This window comes from Pseudorasbora parva, chromosome 21, assembly GCF_024679245.1.
Source record: "Pseudorasbora parva isolate DD20220531a chromosome 21, ASM2467924v1, whole genome shotgun sequence".
Taxonomy (NCBI): domain Eukaryota; kingdom Metazoa; phylum Chordata; class Actinopteri; order Cypriniformes; family Gobionidae; genus Pseudorasbora; species Pseudorasbora parva.
This window is the reverse complement of record NC_090192.1, coordinates 19,815,110-19,841,713: the sequence shown is the minus strand read 5'-3', so window position 1 is coordinate 19,841,713 and position 26,604 is coordinate 19,815,110. Positions and strand designations below refer to the sequence as shown.

At 41.0% G+C, this 26,604-nt stretch overlaps 1 protein-coding gene across 2 annotated transcripts in view; it reads right to left on the bottom strand.

The window, feature by feature from the left end:
* Positions 1–25,434, bottom strand: part of rhbdf1b (rhomboid 5 homolog 1b (Drosophila)) — a 55,924-nt gene extending 30,490 nt beyond the window's left edge. For both annotated transcript variants that reach the window (XM_067430040.1, XM_067430041.1), the window contains exon 1: positions 25,193–25,434. The gene's annotated coding sequence lies outside the window, so the exon portion shown is untranslated. The remainder of the gene's footprint in view (positions 1–25,192) is intronic.
* Positions 25,435–26,604: the final 1,170 nt, after the last annotated feature.

The window sequence follows — 26,604 nt, the reverse complement described above, 5'->3', positions numbered from 1 at the left end:
CAAGCCGTTTAAGTTATACAATTGAATTGATGTTAAAACAGAATTCACGAGTTCACACTTACATCAATTAAATAGAGTAAAGATTATGCGTATTTGGCGTGCTGTTCAGGGGAGGGCTCCGGGCTCGGATTTTTGCCCGAACCCAGAGTAACTTCACTTAAAACAAAAAATTATAAATACATAAAATGATCCCATGATGGCAACCTCTAAAAGGTACTATAAATGAAGCACCTTTTAGACAGAAGAAAAGTTCCCCTTTCAAAGCAGAGCAATTTGTATTCCTATAGGAATGTTTTTAATTTAAAAAAAACCCAGAAGATGTGGGATTGGGTGGTCAGATCTGGGCTGCTAACACAAATGATGTTCAATTTTAAATTGGGGTCACTAGAACAGCAGAGTAACATTACAGTCCTACTCTATCAACTTAACTCTAGTGGATGTGTGGCTGCTGTTAGTGCCCTGCCGGTCAATACTGATGATAAAAAGCATTTCCTATAGCTGCTATCTTTAACCAGCACAGGCAAACAAATGGAACAAACAGAAAATTGATGGAGTTGATGGAGTGTGCCTTTGAAATGAGTAAACAAATACACAAACTGACTTATCTGTGTTTTTGCTTAATATATGCACCTATAAAGGCCTAACATTTTACACGTAACACACGTGAATATATCTTCATCTCATCTCTTCATCACGGCACACTGTTAGTGGGTGGGATATAGGCAGCAAGTGTAACATTTTATCCTCAAAGTTGATGTGTTAGAAGCACGAAAAAAATGGGCAAGCGTAAGGATTTAATCGACTTTGACAAGGGCAAAATTGAGATGGTTAGACAACCAGGGTCAGAGCATCTCCAAAACTGCAGCTCTTGTGGGATCTTCCTGCACTGCAGTGGTCAGTATCTATCAAAAGTGGTACAAGGTAGAAACAGTGGTGAACCAGCAATAGGGTCTTTAAAAAAAGTGCATTTTTAAAGAGAATTGGTGGAGGATTTCGATATAAGTGGCTTGAGTTTGTTGCCCAGCACTATCTGCGAGAGGCTTCAAAGCTTCCAATGCTCCTGTACATCGCGTCAGGGGTTACTATTTAGTCAACTTGCCGTTGACCGCTGGATGTTAGTTATTTTAGTCTATAAAGTTTTTAATATGGATATTTTTCTTACACAAACGCACCACTTTGCTTCCGAAGGCCTTTATTAACCCCCCAGAGCTGTGCGGAGCAGTTATATGATGGGATAGATGCACTTTTATGGACTTCAAAAATTACAGTTTTATTCAAATATATAGTATTTTAATTTTTTTCTTTTTTTACACATTTTATGTAGAATCATTAATAAAGCATATCTTCACGCTACTGAAGTAGAAACTGAACTCTGCATGCTTAACAGATCCTCAGATGTAAAGATTTTATAAAAAGTAATGAACACTGTTACTAAAACAGCTGGTATTTTCCTGTTATCACTGTAAAGCTGATTTGAAACAACCTTTATTGTATTAACTACTATATAAATAAAGGTCACGACTTGTGTGTGTGCAAAAATAGAACTTTTCAAAGCGACAAATGGTCACCAAATCAAAGCCTCTTTCTATTAATTTTTCAATATCCTTTTCTAAACGTCTGTGGCTAAATCCTATAGAGACTGTGATATCATTATTGAACCCATTGACTTTATGTAAAATTACTTGATCCTGAAGAATCTGCAAAAAGTGCTATTTGACACCTACTCTCAAGTGACTATACAGAGTTTGGATCATGGCAGAGGCAAACGAACAGCTTTTCTTAGCTTACGAAAACCAGGGCACTTTTTGCTGAAAGTTAAACCTAATCCTTCAAATAACATCCAATGGGGGGGAAAATCCCACCACATCCTATGGCAGACCACATTTTTACCCAAACAAACACATTAAATGTGGTTGTATAAATTTCAGGTTTGGGCAAAAGAGTAGCACTGACCCTTATAAACCAACAAAAGAATGTATATATTAAATTTCTATATTTCTCAGAACTATTTCATCTCTTGACTTCAATGCAATGTGTACTGGGAGCACAGGTTAGAGAAAAATGTGACAATTAGCAAATGATTAGCTTACGTAGCTATTCTTGATTCATACAGTTTACAGTATCTTCTCTGCCTTTGACAAGAAATAATAGCCTTTCCTTTCAAATCATACTAAACTGCTGATAAAACCACAGCGATTGACTTAAAACCACTACAGAAACAGCGCATTAGAGGAACCAAGAATTTCCCAGAAATACGCTTGAATCCAGGAACCTAATTGCTAACTACCATATAAAGACTTTCAGCTCATAGATGTTAGCAAACATTTTAACTGCTAGCATAAATCTGACCTGATATACATCTCCCAGCAATCATCAAATATTAATCAGGTTGTTCAGAATACACATTACAAACTCCCAAATCAGTGATGTAAAATATGAATCATTATAGTTATATTGATTGTTAGGGGTTATTTTCCCTCCCTTAATGACTCCTACACACAGATGTAATGCGTTTCTCTTTCATTACATGAAAATAGAGCTGTTTGTATCCTGTCCGTCCAAGAATATAAAGCAGTTGCTGGCTTAAAGCAGTATACTGTATATTCTCTGTCTTTAATTCATCAAAGCTTCCTCAAACCGAAGGTAAACTTAATCATATCAAAAGCATTGCTTCTTATACAGAGGAAGTGACACAAGGAGCCCACATGAGTTTGTAAAGTTTGTTACTACAGCGAAATACTTTCAGAGCACTGTGGTGTATAGAAGAAAACATAACATCAAAAGCAAATCACATCAGGGGCCTCGATATTCTTTTATTATCTGAGGCGCAAATTCACTAAACAATTCAGCATGTGGATTTCTAGCGTCATGAAACAACTATGAGAAACAATGTACACCGGAACATATTCCAAATGAAAGCTGTGTAAAGTTACATCTTGTTTTAACAGTATTGCTGCAAAAATGTAATTCAAAACCCCCAACATGAATGTACAATATTATACGAATTTTAAAGCTCACATAAAACACAATAATTAACAAAGAAATTATTTACGCATTTTGATGAAAATTATAGACTTCACATTTCTGGCCACATTTACTTCCATTGTAAGTGACTCACCGACTCATCTGTTTTTTGTTTTTGTTTTCTGTCGATTGAACTTGACTTGTAATGATCCCAAATTATCCATTGACTCTTCTGATGCAATTAATGCTTTCCCTCCCTTTGCAATCTTCTCCTTCCTGAAATCCTCCTGCAGGAGGTCTGTGCTGGACAAGGACATGGGTGATGTTTTGACTTGGGCCAGATGTTGCAACGGGACACTGAGTTGGATTTTGTGGACAGGACTGGAAGGCAGATGTACGTGATGAATGACCTCATTTGGAGAGCACTTCCTTCCTGAGTAAGGATGCTTTTTCTCTGCTTTCACTCTCACGTACACAATTCTATTAAAAGATGTGTGTCAGAGTCAACACCGAAGCATACCTCATTCCTTACTTTGTGGATGCAATCTGTAATTCTCACAAACACATTTAATTTTTCAAACAAATCTTTAAATAATTATTTGAAATGTGTTGCTATAGATGGTCAGAATGGTTACAGTAAGAAACTCAGCAACCCGTTGCTGACTGACTCATGGGACACGCACATTTTTCTCTGTAAAAGATGGCTTAAAACCGCTGGTGTAGTTCGAAACACTGGCTCAAGTCAAATTCATTCCATGAGCAACAATAGACACAATAGTTCCTCTCAGAAAAGAGGGGTGACAAAGACATACAGAAGCCACAGGAATCTGATCTGGGTTTTTCATCCTTTTGACGTCAATAGAAACCTTCACAAAATAGACGCATTCATTCGACTCTAATAACTGAAACGCTGCTGTGATGTTTACTCTGATTATTTAGTGCTCCAGATTAATATTTTAAACATTGAACGACTAAAGAATTAAAGACATGTCCAATGATAACCTCTGTGCGGTCTACTTTTCAAAAATATAGTGGTGCAGGGATGGCGTCAGAATCCGGAAGACTAAATCTCTGCTGATTCCTTTGAGATTTTCCTATGTGGTTTTTGATAATAAAGCCTGTGGCAAACATATCTTCATGATACTTTATTTTGTTCTACAACATAAATTACACAAACCCATAGCAAAAATGTGCATTTTTAAATAACTAGATAAGACAGCTTGGGGTGTTAGTGTGTGCAGTTTACATTGTAAAACAAAAAACCTATCATAAAGTTAAGTTAACAACAGACTTTTATTTACTCATATATTGAAAAAAAACATGCATGTACATTTAGAAACCGAGCAATTGGGCATCAATCCGGCTGATCCGGGCACACAGCCTGGCAGAGCATTCCATGTACATTCTGGGAAATACCGCACGTACCACTGGACTGCAAGAGCCGTTCTGCACTATTTCATCGTATTTATTTTGGTTGGCCAGTGAGGTTGAGCCGGGAAATAGTGCACTATAATGACTCAGCTGACCTATGCCTGATAGGTCAGCCTGCTCTTAACTTTTTAACTGCTTCAACTAGTCATCAGCAATATGTTGTGTTCACATGATTGAGGTCTCCAGAGTGGAATGCTGGTTTCTTCACCTGTTTGAAACAGCAAGCTTAACCATGCAGCTAGATAATATAATCAATCACCTTTAATAAAAATAAATACTATACTGAAAGGCTAGGTCTCCTGGTCAGCATCATAGTTAAGGGTCAATGACAAACAAGCATTCTTGATAAAGACAAGAAAAAGAAATATGGTGAATAATATGGTACAGATAATATACAATTACGGACTATGTACTGTTGATAGATTATAATTTTTATAAGAAACAATCATGAAAGATGCTAAATAATTTCATTCTTTAATTTTTTATCATATTAGGAGATTGAAATTAATATAAAAGTGAATTTAAAAAAAGATGCTCAATATAGAGATGGTGTTAGTGTTCGTATGAATTGCATTTTAATTTTAAACATATTAAACTATATTTAATTTTAAATATATTTTTAAACTATAATAATATTTTACAATATTAGTCTTTCTTTTTACTGTAATTGAGATCAAATAAATGCAGCTTTGGTACGTTAACAAAACATGTATTTTTGATTAATATGCATTGCATTTTTATGTATTTTTAAATAAAAAATGAAACAAAAAACAGACCAACTCTAAACCAAAATCAACTGGCTAGAAACTAATAAAAACTAATCTATTCAAGGCCCATAGAGTTCCTCTGTTTCTCTAGGCTGAAGACTGAACACACATACAGTTTTTTAAAGACTCTGTAAATTAACAAAACGGTCCATTAAAACTCAATAGCTGTGCTTCAGCGTGGTGCAGTTTTAAAACATCAGAATTAGTATCCTTGGATTTCAGCATGCTGACAGACTGGCACTGGTGGTTATCCCAGAGTGCATGCTGGGAGAAGCAGAGGTGTTGAATGGTCCTGCTATGGGGACTTCAGATCCATCTTCTGACCTGCCAACAAACATCTTTCTGTCTCAGTTGCGTCTGTCGCCAGCCAAGAGGACTTTCTGCAGCACATGCCTAAACAGCATGTGATCTCCATTTAAATACTTTCCAGGGTGATGGCCGCCTGGAGCATTTCCCACTCGAGAGGACTCGCTGTGTGGGCTGTCTGTATTGATTTGGGCTGTTAAATAACCACGCTGGCTTTTGATGGAAACGTCAAAACTGTCCTAATATAGTCACTCTTTGTCATTAATTCAGAGGGACACAATTGCTCCAACACTTTCATAACATCACTTAAGGGAAGAAAATTGCAATATTTCAGACACAAAAGCAATTTACCTCTGGAAAATCCCTTCAAATTATGCATTAGCTTCCAAGTGAATAAGTCTTTGCAAATGCCAAAGAAGCTGTTTGAGAGTAATATATTCTCAACTCTAAAAACAGACAAACCTTTACAAGAGAGGCTGGTCTGGTTTTATACTTAATATGCGGTGACAGCACGATAATGGTTGAAATCGAAGGGAACTTTTGAGCCATATTTATTGAAAAATCAGCAAAACATACGCTGTTAATCTAACAACTGTAGAAGACAATGAGAAAAATCAGAGCAACAGCCATAAACAAGTAAACTTGGCACACAAAAACGTGAACCTTATTCTGATGTCGTTTGTGTGGAATGGCCAGGAAACAGCAGTCAAAAACTTGTAAGAGAGAGTGTGGAGGCATAAGCCAGTCCCTGATTTACATTTACTGTAAGCCACGTTGAAGTCTCTTCCAGTAAGATGGACACCAACATGCCAAACTTACTAGGCTTGACCGTCAAGTATAAGTACTGAAGCAAAGTGGTGCGTTTGTGTAAGAAAAATATACATATTTAAAACTCTATAGACTAAAATAGCTACTAGCTAGCTTCCGGCAGTCAGCGTTACACAAGTGAAAGAGTAAAAAGTAGAGCAAAACAAAACACCGGTCATGAATTAGAAGTCTAAAACGAGAATGTTTCAAGAGAAACGGCAGAGAATTTTGATATAAGAGAAGAGGGACTTGAGTTTTTTGCCCAGCACTATCCGCAATAGGCGTCAAAGCTCCTGTACATCGCATCAAGGGTTACTCTTTTAGCACAAGCGGACTTAAGATTTTAGGAAAATGCACCATATGACATTACAGTGGGTACGGAAAGACCCCCTTAAATTTGTCACTCTTTGTTATATTGCAACCATTTTCTAAAATAATTTTAGTTTTTTTTTTCTCATTAATGTACACAGCAACCCATACTGACAGAAAAACAAAGAATTGTCTCCAAGATGGTGAGACATCAGATTATCTGGTCTGATGAGACCAAGATAGAACTTGGCCTTAATTCTAAGCGCTATGTGTGGAGAAAAATATCACCTGTCAAATACAGTCCCAACAGTGAAGCATGGTGGTGGCAGCATCATGCTGTGGGGGTGTTTTTCAGCTGCAGGGACAGTACAACAGGTTGCAAGCGAGGAAAAGATGAATGCGCCAAGTACAGGGATCCTGGATGAAAAACTTCTCCAGAGTGCTCAAGACCTCAAACTGGGCCGAAGGTTCACCTTCCAACAAGACAATGACCCTAAGCACACAGCTACAATAACGAAGGAGTGGCTTCAAAACAACACAGTAACTGTTCTTGAATGTCCCAGCCAGAGCCCTGACTTAAACCTAATTGAGTAACTCTGAAGAGATCTGAAAATGGCTGTCCACCAACATTTACCATCCAACTTGACAGAACTAGAGAGGATCTTTGAGGAGGAATGGCAGAGGATCCCCAAATCCAGGTGTGAAAAACTTGTTGCCTCTTTCCCAAAAAGACTCATAGCTGTATTAGATCAAAAGTGTGCTTCTACTAAATACTGAGCAAAGGGTCTGACTACTTGTGATTTTTCTGTTTTTCTATTTTAATAAATCTGCAAAAATGACAACAATTCTGTGTTTTTCTGTCAATGTGGGGTGCTATGTGTACATTAATGAGAATATTAGATTTGAGCAAATGGCTGCAATATAACAAACAAAGATGTGAAAATTTAAAGGGGTCTGAAAACTTTCCGTACTCACTGTTTTTAACCTGAATAATCCATTACTTTTTTTCTCTTGGTTTTCTCAGATATTACCTTCCATGTGGTGCATTATAGCTGTGCATGATAAATAGAGTTACTGTCTCCCAAAAGAAAGAACTAATTCTGAACTGCTTGAAACCAGTAGTTCGAGTCTTACAAACAAAGGATGAAGACGAGGATCCTCATTCGAGGATGAGGACTCGAATTAAAACATTACTGTTCATATCACTGTGTATACAAGTGCTGAGGAAGCCGTCGTAATTACGCCTAATGTTATTACTACAGTAGTAATTTCTCTTATATTAGAAAATATTGTATTGGATAATGGATATACAATATTGGATGCCAAAGGTCACCTCCCAAACAAAATTAGGAAACTTTAAAACAACATAATAGGGGCAATTTAAGAACCGGGCCAAACTTTTATTTTCAAGCATTTTAAAACATGCTCATCATAGAAAAGGTTTAAATCATTGTATGTATGAATTGCATTTTTAATGAATTTCTTTAAATAAATTAAAGACATGTCTTAGACTCGTTTATCAAAGTATAGAGAAATGTCATGTGTAATCATCGCTGTTTATTTCTTAAAAATAACCTGTCTGGCCTCCATTAACTGACACAAGTCTGCCAAGATCCTGCCTTCAGGATATAACAAAGAATGCCGTCTGCGTTCACTTTTCAACTCTCTCCAGTGAGACCAACACACCCAATTAATATCCACTGAGCGGTTGCTCTGCTTCACCCTGCACAATCCCAGCTTCCATCAACATGCAGAAACATGTAACAAACAGGCTAAGCCTTGCATCGGCATTACACAGCAGAACATGAATGGAGCTCATATAAAAACATCTTTTAACCATACGTGGAAAACTGTTTCTATTCAAAGGAAAGCACAAGAATGATAGTCTTTCTGTAGCCCTGCAGATGGGCAAATGGTGTTGCATTAGGGGCTATTTGAGAGCTGCGGGGTGGATCGACCCCTTTGTCTAAGAAGGGGTTGCTTTCACAATAGTGCTCATTATGAGGCATCTTCACACTGTGAATTTGACATGAACACTTCCTCTGTTGGAGCACACTGTATGAAAATAAAATGTTAATTGTGCGCAGATGGTGCACAAGCTTGAAAAGAAAATGGACAATAAAAGGAATATTTCAAACATCTGACACTCAAGATCAAATAAAGACGCTCAAGGTCTTGAATTCACACGAAAGCCAAACCTCCCCAAAAGATTTTAGACTCTGCAAGGGTTTTAACGGAAATATTATATCTGTAGGAATAGGTAGAAATGTTTCCCTATTTCCTAAACAGAAATGTCAAGAAGCAGCAGGCTGTCAAAAGCTTAAAATGTCATTGGACTCTATTTATAAGATAATAATACTATTTATAAGATGACAATTTATTAAAGTTTGTTGTGTTCATGGGTGAGTCAAAAAGCCTGTGAAGTGTGTTATTGTAATTGCATGTTTTTTGGATATTTTCTGCTAGTAAATTGAACTTTGATATGAGATGAATATAAATAAAACCATTAAGCGCTTCAAAGAATTCTTATTATTGGCAGTAAGACCAAAAGGATGCTTTGGAAAAGGTCTTATAATAATCCTATAATATTTATGAAGGGAAAAACTAGATCAGTTCCAAACAACATATTTCCAGTGCAACCACTCAGGTAAAATGTAAAAGCTCATGGAAAAATTCAAAGACACTGAATGAGGTAATAGCACCCATCCTTCAAGATTTTCCTTTTTGATGCATCAACCTGCAGGAGAAGCTAAAAACAGATTGAGGCATATAATGAATAACAATTTAAATTACTTTCATCCCACATAGTTTTCACATGACTTAGGAGTCCTAATGCCTAATTATGATCATTTTTTGGAGTATGACAGCCCCTGGTTCACATCTACTTTTATTGCATGAACAAAAGTAGCTCAGACAACCTGCTAAACATCTCTTTATGTGTTTCATGGAAGAAAAAGTCATACACATTTGGAACAACATGAGAGTGAGTAAATGATGACAGAATTTAACATTTTATGTGAGCTTTAACAGAAGTTGTGTAGTCTTTTTTCCCTATTGTGGTGTATATGAAATGTACAAGAAAAAATGTAGGACGGGACTTTATTTTGTCCACTGATTGGATCTAGCCTAAAAAAATTGCACCCAGTGGCAAATGTAATTTGCAGCCAGGGTCATCTAGCCACACTACGTTGGCTTGCAAGCTTGAAAAACCTTACTCTAGTCAGGCCAATCACATCGTGTATAGAGTCGGTGGGTGTGCTTAACACAATGAAGGCAGAGTTTCGTTTGAATTTCCTGCTACTTAAAAACAAAGAAGATGGCTGCTGCTGGCATACAGCGACCTTTCAAAACGGCTTGGGCCGCGACTCTGGGGCCCTATTTTAACGATCTGAAACGCCAGTGTCAAAGCGCGAAGCGCAAGTAACTTTGTGGGCGGGTCTCGGCGCTGTTGCTATTTTCCCGGCGGGATAAATGGCTCTTGCGCCCGGCGCAAATCTAAAATGGGTTGGTCTGAAGTAGCTTCATTATTCTTAGGTGCGGTTTGGGCGTAACGTGAATAAACCAATCAGAGCGTCATCCAACATTCCCTTTAAAAGCAGGTGCGCAAGTTCCATTATGGATTGCTATTATTATGGCGTATTTACCAGGCGCACGCCAGGAGCGGTTCACAGCCGAGGAGACTGATGTTCTTGTAAGAGCAGTGAAAGACAGAGAAGTTGTGTTGTATGGGGATGGGAGAAACCCACCCAAAATAGCGTCGGTTAAACAGTTTTTTTTTCCAGTTTTTCAGTCGATTTTTTTTCCTGGTTCTTGATGGACAAACCAATTTGTCAGATGTCCTTATATACATATATGTCTTGCCACTATTGGGCAAACAGGTCTGATCCTTAATTACTACAATTAGCCTGAATAATTTGTAAGCTAGATTTATGCCTATTTTTTCACATCTTCGTGGCACACCACAATGATTTCCGTCATCTCATGTGTTAATATTTTTTTAGTGTAACAATTTATGATTTGCAAAAATAACTGTTGCATCTGTGTAGATTACATGAGAAAAGTGTATGCGCGTTGTGCACGCTATAGCGCAAGTTCATTCACTAGTTTAGCGACGTGCTTCTGTGGAGGGAAAAGCTCCGCCCACAAGTACACGCAAAATAGGGGCCGTGGTCTTGTTGCTCTCCCACGTGGAGAAGAGCGCGCATTCAGCGCTTGCATCTCCCCGTTATGGTAAGAGTACCGTTACGGTACCTTTCCGGGCAAAGTGCGCTAAGCTGCTGTCCAATCACAAAACAGGAAGCGCTGGCCCAATCAGAACTCGTTACATATTTCTGAAGGAGGGACATCCTAGAACAAGGAAATCATCAGGCCGTTTTTAGGACAGAGAAAACTGTTTTTTTTACATGCGAAACATGAACTCATGTTATATTGCACACTGTAAACATAATCAAAGCTTCGAAAACACGCAAAGAATGGGACCTTTAAGCTTTTCTTTGAGAAAAGATCAAAGAACGGCACTGAAGTCATTCTTAAAAAAGGACTCTTGCTCTGACTACATCACCTTCTTCATTGCTCTGGTTGGTTGTAGCGCTAGAGTATTGCGTGCAGCGGGAATGTGAAAGACAACCATTTATCCCGCCCCTGGGATTGAGCCTTGTAAGGAGCTTTCCTTGCCATTAAGGCTTGGATAACATGCCTATGTCTCCTTTGATTCAAAATAATGGCTAGTGCAGTGGCTGGGATAAACTTGCCAAAATCCGTTGCCATTATTTTTTTAATGACTTATCGCAAGAGGAAAAAACTTTGGGTGCGTCTCAATCAGCTCTCTAGTTCAGTAGTCAGGGCACTGATCAGGGAGTCAGCCCATTGACTTACGTCCTGATCAGTGCCCTTAACTGAACTAGGGAGCTGATTGAGACACACCATTTGTTTTAGTCACATAGCATCAGTTAATGGAAACACCGTCATTTTACAGTTGAGTTTTTTTATCAACATTTAGAAAATAACGCAAAAGTTTTCTGGAAAACTGTAATAGAAACATGGCTTATGATGTGCACGGATAAATCATTTATAATGCATACAGCAGTATTCCATAAAAAATTAGAATTCTGATTTGGTGACTGATTTGAATGGTGACTTTTTCAACTTTAGTTAGTGTGTAATGTTGTTGTTTGAGCATAAAAAAATATGCAAGGTTACAAAGCTCAAAACTCTCCAAATAGAGATATTCACTTTAACAGAAACCATTTTTTAAGGACTAAGCTTACAACAAACAGCTCGTTGGGACTACCGGACTACCGGATGTCACTAATTTAAATAATCCCTGCTGACGGAATGCGCAAAAAAAAGGATTGAGCTGCGCTACAGAAGACGACCTGCTTTTAGCATGCCTTTTTTTCCATGTCACAGAGACAAATTATGTTTTATGAACAAGGTTCGGGAGAAGCATGTTCAAATAATTGACAAAGGTGGAGAGCACTCAGCTAATCAACAACAAGAGGTGTTTTTTGTTGACAGTTTATCAGCATCCCTCCACCACCCCTTCTCCACTTTTTCTCTTTAGGTTCTAACCACTTACATACATAGGGGGTACTCTGGGTTTGGGCCAAATTCCGAGCTCGAAGCCCTCTCCCTGGACAGCACGCCACATACGCATTTAAATTTACTCTCCATAAATTATATGTAAGTGTGAACTTGTGAATCAGTTGTTTATGTATCACAGTCTGCAAGTAGGCTATGCTTCATTATTTGTTGTTTTCTAGTATCAGTTCCAATTATAAGTTTTCTGATGTTGCTACAACGTAAAAAAAAAAAAAAAAAAAGCTCCGCTAGACTGCTACCTATACTGTGTTGATGTAGTGTTTTTTCTCTTGGGCTTTTGCTTTTTGTAAGCTATTCCTTTTGTTTACTCTCTTGGCTGTTCACCGATCTTTAGGATCTTACCACTCTGAAACTTCCTGTAAAATCCAGGCTTGCAAAGGTTCTGTATAATCTTTTTGGTCGTAAACATTCTCAGGGTCTGAATCGAGCTTGGTATGGCAAAATTGACAGCATCTTTAATATTCACACCTGAGCAGATTAAACTCGGGGTTATTGTTAGGGCATGACATTTCTGAAACATGCTCTAAGCAGTTCACCAATCAAAATACGAAAGGCTTGCTAACCAATCAGAGCACATTTTGTATTTCAAAAGGAGGAGCTTCTTCGAAACAGGAACTAAACAGAGCGTTACTGACAGACTGGGAAAAGAGGTGCTGCAATAATGTAAAATATGTGTATAATGCATTTTTTAAACAATCAACCATGAAAACAAATTCTAGTAACACAATCTTAGTAAAAGGGCATACCAGGACCGTATAAAGCCGCTGTAATGCATAACCAGTCATCATTTTGGTGGGACTTCTGATCATCTTTGCCATTAACACTTGCAACAAAGTCTTTCTTCACACTGAGTAATTTTTCTTTTTTAAAGAAGCATTTTCATCATCATTAATTTAAATGATCAGAAATATTCAGGTCATTGATAAGAGCCTAAAAGCCTCTGAAATATGATGACGCACAGACAGCAGATGAATTTGTCCTACCACGTGGTGTCCTAGGGCCCAGACACAACCCATGTCTCTGCTGAGGCTACTGGGATTATAAACCCCTGCTCATTCAGGATGAACTTAATTCTTCATAATAGATCTTTCTCCAAAGCAAAATGAAAAAGAAAAAAAATCAGCTTACAGCAACAATAAAATAACAGTCAAATCCCGTTCCCTACACATCCACTAATTAATACAAATGTGGCTACTTTTCAAACGTGCCTATATCCTCACAACAAATAGTGTGGATGGGGCCTGTGGTTTCCTAAAAGCACCAGCAGGACTGAGAGAGACACGGAGAAGCCGAGAAAGAGCTGGTTATGCACACATGGGATTTACCAATACTCGCCACAATCCGTTTTTTATTCCAAAATTCAGCAGCCAGGAAACAGAGAAAGAAAGAGAGAACGAATCATGAATAAAGGTAAAAATATCACAAATTAAGGTAATTTGATTCTCCACAAGAGCTGTGTCATCAGTTTTAGGTTTTTTTGCTTCTATTTCCATTACTTCATGTCATAATGTCATTCTCTCCTCACATTTTTTCCCTCTCAAATCTACTTTTGGAGAATATTCAACAAATCCTCAATCTACTTTTTCATCTTCTAATTTCCACACATAATACCCCGGTGTACACCAGTAGGTGGGGGGGACAAGTGACTATTAAAATTTTTATTTGTCATTGAATCATTAAAGGTGGGGTACGTGCTATCTGGTAACCGTTGTTGATATTTCAAATCACCAAAACAAACACGCCCCAACCCCCAAAAGGGTCTCGCCCCTATATTGATAGCGCCGCCCCACACGTACGTAAACCCAGAGGCATCAACGGCTATGGCAGAATCTGTGTGTATCTAATCCAGGTCGAATATTCAATGAAAAAGTCATCCCTTCAATCACAAAAACACAAACCGTTCTTGTGAACAACTCGATAGTACACGAGCAAGACAGTCCAACTAACGAACATATTACAATTATAACAAGATTAGAGTTACAGCGATCACAAAAACACAAACCGTTCTTGTGAACAACTCGATAGTACACAAGCACACAGTCCAGCTAACGATATATTACAATTATGACAAGATTAGAGTCATAGCGATCACAAAATCACAAACCGTTCTCATGAACAACTCTATAGCACTTGTGGTACGTGGTTTTTCACATGCATATGATACGCACTTTATAGTGTATTATACGTACGAACCACCAACCCCACCACCCCCAACCTACCCAAGAGCTTGTCATTGCACGCCATAAATTGCGTATCATATGCAGCGAAAAACCCATTTTGGCGTATACAATCCACGAGATTGCACACTCGCACTATTGATACGCATTACCAAGTGATCGTGGTGATTTTCCGGACCAAAACATAAGTCTGTTAGTAGGCCGGTGAATCTTAAATAGTGAAATAACATTAATCTCTTGATCTGCGTTGTTAATGTTTACTCTTGACTTGAAATTTGAAGAGCGCGCGCCCACTTACGTGTGTGCGGTCCGCGCTTATCCTCCGATCGGATAAAGAGATCCAATGAGAGATAAATCGTCTCGGGTTACTATTGTAACCCTTGTTCCCTGAGAGGGAACGAGACACTGCGTCGTCGAGTGACGACACTCTGGGAACGCCCCCAGCGTGACGGCTCTGAAGTATGAATGAAATCAGTCACCAATCCGATTGGTGCAACGTCCTACGTAGTAGGCGACGGCGTAAGCGGAAGCTATAAGAAGGCGCCGCCCCAAACGAAAGACAGCCTTTGCGATGAAGCGAGCGCTCTACGTGTAGGTGTGGCGACGAGACGCAGTGTCTCGTTCCCTCTCAGGGAACAAGGGTTACAATAGTAACCCGAGACGTTCCCTTTATCGAGGGAACTCAACACTGCGTCGTCGAGTGACGACACTCTGGGAACGTCAATACCCACTATGCCACACCGAGACACGCACGTCCTGGTGTGAAGCTGGAAACCAGGCACACTCAGGACGCAAGCACTCTAGCACCCAGCGTAGCCGGGAGGTCCAGCTTATAAAATCTTATAAAGGTGTGTGGATTAGCCCATCCTGCCGCCTCACAAATCTCAATAAGTGAGGCTCCCGAAAGGAGGGCCACCGAGGAGGCCAAGCCCCTCGTAGAGTGAGCCCTCACGGCTATGGGTGAAGGCAGATTGCGCACCCGATAAGCCGTGGCTATAGCCTGCACGATCCAGTTACTAATAGTCTGTCTCGCCGCAGGCAACCCTTTCTTAGGGGGGCCAAGCACACCAAAAGCTGGTCCAACTTCCTCCAATGAGCTGACCTGTCCAAATAAAATCTCAATGCCCTGACAGGGCAGAGCAGGTGCAGCCTAGCTTCCTCTGCCGTCGCGTGAGGCGGAGGATGAAATGCCTGAAGAAACACCGACCCCATCCCCGTAGATGGGACCCTGGGAACGTAGCCCGGTCTGGGGTACAAGATAGCTCTCACCCCGCCAAGGGCAAACTCCAAGCAAGTTGGCGTTACCGCCAAGGCCTGAAGGTCCCCCACTCTCCTCAGAGAAGTGATAGCGAGGAGAAAAGCTACCTTGAGGGTCAGATTTCTCGCCTCAGCCGACTCTAATGGTTCGAAGGGGGCCTCAACCAGCCCTTCGAGAGCCACTACCAGGTCCCCTTTAGCTGGGACTCTGGGATAAGCCGCAGGCCTCAACCTCCTAGCCCCACAGAGGAACCGTACTACCAAGTGGTGTCTGCCCAGCGGGCCCCCTTCTAAAGGCGAGTGGAAAGCCCCTATGGCAACCACATACACCTTCAGGTGGATGGGGTCAAACCGGCGGAGGAACGGTGCTGGAGGAACTCCAGCACTGAGGCAACTGCACAGTTAACTGGGTTCACCCCCCCCGTTCTCTACACCAGCTAGTGAAGACATACCACTTAAGGCTATACAGTCTCCTCGTAGAGGGAGCCCTAGAGCTGAGAATGGTCTCTACGACCTATTGTGGCAGGCCATTCCCTGGGTACTGTGCCCCCTCAAGGGCCAGACCCAGAGATCCCACAGCTCTGGCCTGGGGTGGAATATCATTCCCCCTGCCTGAGACAGCAGATCCCTCCTCAGAGGGACCTGCCATGGGGGGGCCGCCACAATGTCGGAGAACCAAACTCGGAACGGCCACCGGGGTGCCACTAATAGGAGGCTGATGCCCTCCCGGCGGACTCGCTCTAGAACTCCCGGGAGCAGAACGATCGGGGGAAATGCGTACAGACGCCGCCTCGGCCACGTCTGTGTCATGGCATCCAGCCCCAGCGGGGCCGGAGCCTGAGGGCGAACCACAGCGGGCAGTGGGTCGTTTCTAGAGATGCAAACAGATCCACTTCCACCGGGCTGAACCTCTCGCATATGGCCTCCACCACCTCCGGGTGGAGCCGCCACTCCCCGGGCCTCAGCCCCTGCCTCGACAGGACATCTGCTCCCTGGTTCTGGTCCCCTGGGACGTACATCGCTCTGAGAGACGACAGTTTCCCCTGGGACCACAGGAGGATCTGATGCGCCAACCTGCCTGGTGGGCGCGACCTCAGACCCCCCTGGTGATTTAGACACGACACTACCGACATGTTGTCGGATCGTATCAGGACATGGTAGCCGTGGAGGTCCGGGTTGAAAGCTCCTCAGAGCTTTCTAAACCACCAACATCTCCAGGCAATTTATGTGCCAGGAGGAATGCTGGGGCCCCCACAGACCTCTCGTAAACCGGCCTTCCATGACCGCGCCCCAGCCCGTGAGGGAGGCGTCTGTTGAAAGGATCTTCCTGCAACATAACGCTCCTAACACTGGCCCTTGGGACAGGAACCTCGGATTTCTCCATATGACGAGGGAACGAAGGCATCTGCGCGTTACCCTGATCATACGGAAAAGTTTTCCCCTCGAGGAGAACCCCTTGGTCCCTAGCCACCACTGGAGGGGCCTCATGTATAGCAGGCCGAATGGAACCACATTGGACGCTGCTACCCTGAGTCCCAGCAGTCTCTGAAACTGCTTCACAGTGCGGCTGTGGCCTAGCTTCATTCCTGAGACCTCCGCCAGTATGGAACCCACCCGTGCGGGAGACATGCTCGCTCGCATCGAGGTTGAGCCCCATACTACACCGAGGAACATGGTCCTCTGGGCGGGTGTTAACACGCTCTTGGCTGTGTTCAGTCTCAGCCCCAAGCACCTGGGATGGGCTAAAACGACATCTCGATGCCGAATCGCCATCTCGCGCGAGGGGAAAGAGCTAGGCCGAAAGGAAGCACCCGATATTGGTACGCTTCGCCCCCGAAAGCGAACCTCAGGAACTTCCTGTGGGCAGGAAGGATGGAGACATGAAGTATGCGTCCTTTAGATCTATCGTGACGAACCAGTCCTCGAACTGGATCAGCTCACGGTCATTTGAATTGTGAGCATCTTAAACCTGAATCTCCTCAGAGACCGATTCAAGTACCTCAGATCTAATACTGGACGTAAGCCCCCACCCTTTATGGAAACAATGAAATAGCGGCTGTAAAAGCCCGACTCCCTGACTGGCGGAGGGACCTTCTCTATCGCCTCCTTGACCAGCAGAGACTGCACTTCTTGTTCCATAACCTGCCTCTGGGCCGGGGGGACCACGGTCCAGACCACACCGCTGAACTTCGGTGGTGGAGCTCTGAACTGTAATCTTTACCCCCTTCCCACTGTACACAGGGCCCCAGCAGAAATATTCGGGAGGCATAGCCATGCGCCGAGATATTCCACTAGGGGAACCAACCTCTCGGGGTTAGTCTCTGGTACCCACCGAACCCCCTGCCCGACCCCCTGAAGCGGCCACCCGGCAGAGCTTAGTCGGGAAGGATTTTCGGTGTGCGAACGCAGTCGCTGCCCCGCTGCAAGTCTTTCTAGAGGCAGCTGGAGCAGCATGCGTCCGCTGGAAATCGATGTGGCCCGAGCGTCGTAGACGGCGGATCGCAGCATCGACTTCCAGAAAACTCCACAGGGGAGGCGACCTCGATCGCTCCCCGGGAGAGGGGGCTGGCCCGCAGGCCACTGGGCTGGGTACACCCCAGTCCAGACCACACCGAAGAATTCGGTGTTGGAACACTGAACTGCGGTCTGTACCCTCTGCCCACGGTACACAGGGCCCAAGTAGATATATTCGGGAGCATAACTATGCGCCGCGATATTCGACTAGGGGAACCAGCCTCTCAAGGCTGGTCTCTGGTACCCACCGCGCCTCCTGCCCGACCCCCTGAAGGGCCACCCTGCAGGGCTTAGTCGGGGAGGATTTTCGGTGCGCGAACACGTTCGCTGCCCAGCTGCGGTCTTTCTAGAGGCGGCTAGAGCAGCATGCGTTCGCTGGAAGTCAATGTGGTCAGAGCGTGTAGACGGCGGACCGCAAGCATCGACTTCCAGAAAGCTCCACAGGGGAGGCGACCTCGATCGCTCCCCAGGAGAGGGGCTATAAAAAGCCCAGTGAACACAATTGGATGATAGGCTGATAATCTAACTCCTCAAAGTTAGATAAATCCCATTTAATTCCTCAGAATTAAATGCCCCTAGTCATCCCTCAGGTGCACATGGTCTGAATAATAGGCTGAATAAACATACCCAACTCCTCAAAGTCAGATAATGTTTAATTATAATTCCTCAGAATTAATACAGCCATAATTCCCAGACGATACTGTTTAAACATGTATTTAACGAATCGCCATCTACACGCTGCCTCAGCAACGCGAGATTCGACTCGTTACAACATATTTGGCTTTCATCCCTCGAGATGAAAGACCACAGGCGCGAGGCTGAAACACTCGAAACGCACGGCTGTACGCTGCGAGATACTCAACAAACACAGCCAGCACCCTCAGGAGCTGACTGCACTCGCGCCAAACAGTATCACATGTGCACCGATGGCGTGTGTTCACTAATATTACAGACCGTAATCTACGCGCTGCCTCGGCAACGCGCGATTAAGCCTTGCATTATGAAGCACAAGCTCTCATTCTACTTCGCTACCTCGATACTGAGCACGTCTAATTCCTCGGAATCGGACCGCTCAAGCATCTAATTCTCCATCCCGGGGGAAAAAGCCACAGCGTGGGTTTCCACACGAGAAATGAGAACATTGGCCAGCTACAGACAACCCCCTCGAGAGCTGCCGGCGCGCCTTTATTTTATGAATGAAGTAGCGTATTTACTGGCTTAACGCTTCGACAGCCTCAATGCTGTGCGCGTCCGATTCCTCAGAATCAGACGGCTCGAGCATCGGGTTCTCCGCCTCGGAGGAAGAAGCCGCAGCGCGGGCTTCCTCACGAGGCGGAAGAGCGTCTGAATCATCGGACGAGGATTGGGAAGATGCCTCAGCATGCCCGCCTCCCGTCGCGAGACCCAGTTGTGAGCCCCATGATCTACGCCGCCGCGCTGCCTCAACAGACGCGGGACCGGATCCCTGGGGCTTGCGAGCCCGGCCGCTCTCCTTAGACACGGCCAGCCGTGAGCGCAGCACCCGGAGCGGCAGCTTCCCGCTGCAGGCGGCACCCTCAAGCGCTGCCCGAGCGTGCTGCGCCCCGAGACACTGCACACACAGCCGGTGTGTGTCCGAGCCCGAAATGAAGCGCGGGCACGGGTGCACACACCTCCTAATCAGCCCGCTTGTTTTAATGCGGTGACAGACATACAATATCACACAGAGCGCCTCGCTGAAGAGCAAAGGCTGTCTTTCGTTTGGGGCGGCGCCTTCTTATAGCTTCCGCTTACGCCGTCGCCTACTACGTAGGACGTTGCACCAATCGGATTGGTGACTGATTTCATTCATACTTCAGAGCCGTCACGCTGGGGGCGTTCCCAGAGTGTCGTCACTCGACGACGCAGTGTTGAGTTCCCTCGATAAAGGGAACATTGTGTTTGTTTGATAAATAAGTTTTGAGATCCCTGTCAGAAAATTATTCCGGTTGCTGCTTTCAAAACAATCCCTCCCGTGGACTGACAAGGGAGTTGAAGCTCATTAAATATGCAAATATTATCCAATCCTAGCCATGGATGTAATAATATAAATGTATACGTCTCCAGTGCAGCACGCCCATCAAAACCCAGCGTTCAGGAGAGAGCCTCAAAACCAGTGTAGAAAATAGCCTATTTTACATATTCATTATGATGTTTTTGAATGTAAAAACCACACAAATGTCATTAGTTGACCTCAGACAACATGTACAAATTTTTAAAATGCCAGTTCATGATACCTTTAAAAGTGCACTATGCAACTTTCCGTCCACTAGAGGTCGCCCATTCAAAACAAAGGTGTAGTTGGATGATGCCAAATGTGAGCGCAGTATCTTGGGACATGTGGTCTTCACCTCACAGCCAGTGGAAAATAGAACTCGGCCAGAAATCATGTTCATGGATGCGGTTATTAACGTTACTGTAGTGTGAAGCAGAGCAGGGCCGAGTGTTGTGGAGCTGAGCACGGCCGCTGGAGTGATTGATACACAAATACCCGCCTCGCGAGCACCGGGACTTTTATTATGACGGGACGGGACACAGTCGCCAGGCGCCTGCACTTCCGCATTTTCGGTCATGATAATAAAGTAAAGCAGCTCTGTTTATCATATTAGACACATTTAAGTGTTTTTAAAATTATGTTATGACGTTACTCTGTGCGATCGCTCGGGCTGCTGTGACATGTTCACACTGCTAAGAGAAAAGCGCTTCTGCAGAATAAAACCGAGGGTAACGCAGATAAGACGCGATTGACAGGTGACTCCCTCAAACGCTATACTGACACGTCCTGGGTCCTTGTTTAAAATAACAATTTTCTCACAATTTACAAATAGTTGGTAACATTTGGGATATTGTAGGAACTCAACTGAACAAAATATATAACACTGGCCTAGTGGTTTTTGGATATTTTACTGCAAAAATACTACATAGTGCACCTTTAAACAAAGAAAATTTGTGATTCTTAATTTATCCAGAATCGTTCCGCTTTACTGTGACGATACATTGTAAATCACCTTTTAAAAAGTCAGGTTACAATAAACTTTTATCCCTGTACTTCGGTGAACATAACTGTAACAGAAATAATGATAATGTGTGGTTGAAATGTTATTTGTGAAGCTGTTTCATACCTATACATAACAACTGCTCTCTGTGGGTCACCGTCAGCAGCAATGCAGATCTGAATGTTCGCTGTGTGATCGTACTTGTCAAACGAATTAACTGACATAGCCGGATCTTTGTCATTTACAAATAAAATTGTGTGAGTGTTTGAATCGAGATTACTATCTTTTAACAATCAATCGTGCAGCTCTACTTCACAGAAAAGAACTGACCATATCTGTGCATGGCTGACTGGTTAATATCCATTCATTCTCTATAAAGTCTCATAAAATCATTTTATGCTAACAAAGTAATTATCTAAATCAGATCCGTTTGAAGTGCTTGCATTTAATCTAATTAACTTAATAAATTCCTCAAAAGGAATTTGGAAGTGAATGCACTCCTTGTGATCTGACAGCTCTTATGTCTCGCTTTTTTTTGTTTTTTTGATAGTTTGGGATAGGTCTGAACTAGTCTGTACTTCCTGTATGCTGCAAGAAACTTTTGTCCACTTGACTGTTCATATACTTGCAATACTATTAAAATGCAGCATGTTGTAGACATTTGAGTTTTTCAAAGACCTTTCACTCAACCAGGCTGCATTCATTTGATAAAAATACAGTAAAGATGGTACTACAAAATTTTTTTTTTTTATTCTATTATATTTTAAAATGTAACGTATTCCTTTAATAGCAAAGCTACATTTTAAGAAGCCATTTCTCCAGTCTTCATTGTCTTTCAAAAATACTCTAATAGACCCCAAACCTTTGAATGATAGTAATGCCATACTGCAAAACCAATAACCGAACACATAAAATAGGAATCTTAAAAGATTATAAATCATAAGCAATAAAATATCCCTGCATGAGGAAGAGATGTAATTGAACATGAGTTTGAGGGACATGTGTGAGAGTCTACTGGAACAAAGCCGTACAGTCTGCTGTGATTTCATAATACAACACTTTTTCCAAGAAACTCAGTTGCTGTGTTTATCTGACATGCTATTACCAAATTGAGAGACGCAAAGCTATGGTAAAGTGTGTGGGTCCAAATCACCCAAGCTTATGATAAATCCATAAATGGGATCATATACTACTTGCACACAACAGCCTCATCAAAACAGAGGACTTTAACACTGCAACATCCCTAGCTGCTTTAGTTACAGCAGACAAAAATGCCACTGATATGTAGGCCTGTCATGATCATGAATTCTGTTTATAATTGTCATACAAATAATTGTGTTGTTTTGTTCAAGCCACTTTTTAAGTCTCAAATGCTATTAATTTACTTGAAATTGTATCTATAATATTTATTTAAATTTGTTTCATTATAATAAAATATTGATTGACTTTAATGCTGTGGAATAATGTTATATTATATTATATTATATTATATTATATTATATTATATTATATTATATTATATTATATTATATTATATTATATTATATTATATGTTGATTAAAATGCTAAATTTGGTATTACATTGGGGTGGAAATAGGCTTGGATTTGGTGCTGCCCAATAGTGACACTAGAATAAATATAATTATGATTCTGAAGCTGAAGCTGAAAAAAAAAAAAAGAATATTTAAGACAAATGTGCTTTGCTCACTGACTAGATATATTTAAAATAATGTAGGCTACTTTTTATTGGTAGAATAAGATATTTGGCATTGTCAGAATTGCATTATTATACATTATATTTAACATTATATAGAGTTCAATGTAGTACTGAAACTAAAATTCTGTAAACTTGATTTTTTTTTCTCTCAGTCATTTTACTTTTGGGTGAACTATATACAATATATATTGTCAATATCCATTATACATATATTGTTGCATTTTTGTATTTGCGATATATTGTTACCCCCCTAATGCATTGTTATTAAACCCCCTAAAAAATATTTTTTAGACTTTGACTTTGTGATTTTTTTTTTATTTGTCTTTGTGTACAACAGTGTTTTTATATTTCCCTTGACAAAATGTGATCGAAATTTTAAACTGCACAATTATTGCTGTTCTCTCAAATAATTGTGATTTAATTGAATAACGGCAATCAGACGATTATTTAATAATCGCAATCTGTTTTCTTTCGCAGAACAATATCTCTAAAATGGCCAATCTTGATATAAAAGTAAATAGCCCTATTTATGCAAATCTAAGATTCAGTGAGCATTGTAGTCACCAGATGGCTGAATGTTGGCCCGTCATCTTCACAAAAATCTGCACGCAGCATGATGTCTCTGAGTCTCCACTATTGAATATTGATTTAGAGCAAGAATTTTAATTGTCAGATGCAAATCATATAGCTAAATGCAAGAGACTCCCTTGAGGTACACTGAAGGACATAGTACCTGTTCTTTTCACCATGAAACTTAACACCTGTGCTCATATACAGCACTAATGCCTCAGAGCGGTACTGAAGGATGTGTTCCTGTATTCCCTGAGCTGCACTCTCACCTTCACAGACCCTTTGATAGTGTCCAAACAGTCAGTAAAATAGAAGTGAGAATCAATTCATGTAGGAAAAGCATCCCACATCCACTGATAAAAGTATGCTTTGATTTGTAGTCACTCATATAAACAAAAGAGCAATCAGTTTCAGGACATCAGATGTTTGAATTGACTTTGCATGTGCACCTTGTACATTCCTGCAGCTGTATCCACTCAAATCTGATGCAGCTTTTATAAACATGAAGGCAGTTTCTGGTTTGTGTTAATTTATAGTTTACTGTGAGGAATTCATTAAATTAAAAATAACACAGCTGTAAAGCCCATAATGAAAAGGTAGTGGAGAGCTGGGTTAGTTGTCACACCAGTATGTTTCACAAGAGAAGTTTATTTTTATAAATCGATTTCTGCATAGACAACATTCTGCAATAACTGCCCAATAAAACCTATATGGTGCAAGATGTCAATAGAAGCTGCTATTAATAGCCTATTATAGGTTAACAGTAAAAAGGGTCTAATTTTGAAACAAATAAAACAGCAAAAATGGGTAACACTTTACAGTAACTAAGGTTTCGTTTGTTAGATTAGTTAGATTAGTTAACATGAACTAACAATGAACTTACTTCTACAGTTTAATCAATGGTAATTAGACCTTTACTAAAACGCTAAATAACATTACCAAAAATGAATACATGCTTTAAATAAATATATATATATATATATATATATATATATATATATATATATATATATATATATATATATATATATATATATATATATATATATAGCTCATAAATTCGTGTTTGCTAATACATTTAATGTTAACAAATGAGATCTTAATTGTAAAGCCATTAGGCCTATATAACTTGCCCAAGGCTGATATTTATGAGAAATATTATTGTCCTGAAAACATGACACTTGGCGAAATGCAGTTAAAAAAATAAAACAGGGGTAGAATTTAGTTGGAGCTGTTCATATTTGTTGACATTGTGTGTTTCATTCTTCTGGAACATGGAGAAAAGCCCCTGACTGAGGAGAATCCGTGTCCATTGAAATGACTAAAGCAGTGACGCTCGTTACACTTAATCCACCAGATTATCATGCAGCCAGATTACAAATGCAAGCAATCGCTTTGCAAAATCATTTTACAGAAGCACGTATGGACTGTGTCTAAAACCTGGTGAGCTGCCTACCTAGACATCTTTTTAGACATCAGGCAAATTTAGGGTCAGCGCGTACTGTATGTGGTGAGCCAAAATTATGTCTATGTAGGAAGCTGACTAGTTTGTAAAACAGCCATCATTTAAAAAAAATTATGTGCAATGTAACGTTACACTACAAGCTCGGGCAATAGGCTGTTCTTTATGAAAATAAATGCATCCAGCGGCACGTGAGTTGACACATCATAGCTACTCTCAACCGATGCTACATCTGTTACCATGGGTGCAACTTTAAAACACCAAACGTAAAGAGACTCATTGAAATAAAGCCATACCTTCTGATGGACTTTCAGGTCTCAGCGACTAGGTTTGTTCATTAACCGGCGATGCACCTTCTTCGCGGAAGAAATATACTGTCAAAGCATAACTAAACAGTAGCCATGTGATTTTATATAGTCAAATCCTTAATCCAACGTTTGCCACAACGCTGAAAATAACAAAACATGCTGCCAGCCTCGTAAATTCCCACTCTTGAAGCTCAGTAGCCTACAGTGAAGCGAGTTTCAGTCTAGTTCAGTTTCAAGCTGTAAAAATACGCCCACACGCGCAGAAAGAGACAGAGTGGGAGGAGTCTACATGGACGTGCAGATGTCACAAACCAATCAGCGGCACTCGTGGGCGTAAACAAGTGACTACCGATGTCTTCTTCAAGTTTAACCGCAAAAGGATGCAGAAACCGCTGTTATGCGTCATTTATTGCAACAAACATTTATGGCAAGAAACAAGTGCTGCATTAGAATAAACACACATTGCCTTGAGATAAAATCAATATATAGCCTTATGTTTGGCCTATTTTCCCCGTTCTTTGCACGAAATAACCTCTACACTGTAAAAAAATTATAATCTTCCCAACTCAAAAATTTCTAGTGACTGGTCACATCTAAAATTTTCAATTTGCCCAAGTGAAATTCTGTAAATGTAATTTGATCAATTATAGCAATAGTCTGTTAACATTGGCTCAATGAGAAATAATTCATTAAAACAATTGAAAATAAATTAGTTTACCAACCCATGTTATTGGCCCAATTGTAGCCTACATTTTAAATTGTAGTAGCATTCCTTTTTAGTTTTACCTAAACTAAAAATGTATTTAGGTAAATTTATATTAGTAAAGCAACTCATTAAACACTCAAGCCATACTGCCACATGTTATTTAATACATTTTATCAAATCTACAACAGTATTGTGAAAATACCTTAAATGGTAAATACAATGAACATTTCTGCACAGTAGATAAGTAGATAAAACTTAGACCTTAGTAGATGAAAATCTTAAAAAGATAAAAAAATCATGCAATTCAGGATTCTAAGATACACAAAACTCATTAGACCTTAGATCTTACATTAACAAAATCACAAATATTTTAAAAACATGTATTATCAGTGTTCAGAGAAATTTATGAAACTGCACTAACAATATTAAACATTTAAATACAACCAGGTTACTTACTTGTTTTACAATGTTTGTAGTTAAGGCCACCTAGTTATTTGCTTTGAGAATGTAAATGGAGAAGAACAGAGAGGGTCAGAAAGAGCTGCATTGTGTCTTTGTAGATTTAGCGAAACATATGACAGGGTGCCAAGAGAGGAGCTGTGGTATTGTATGAGGAGGCATGGCGTTGCAGAGAAGTATGTTAGAGTGGTCAAGGATATGTATGAGAGCAGTAGGACAGTGGTAAGGTGTGCCG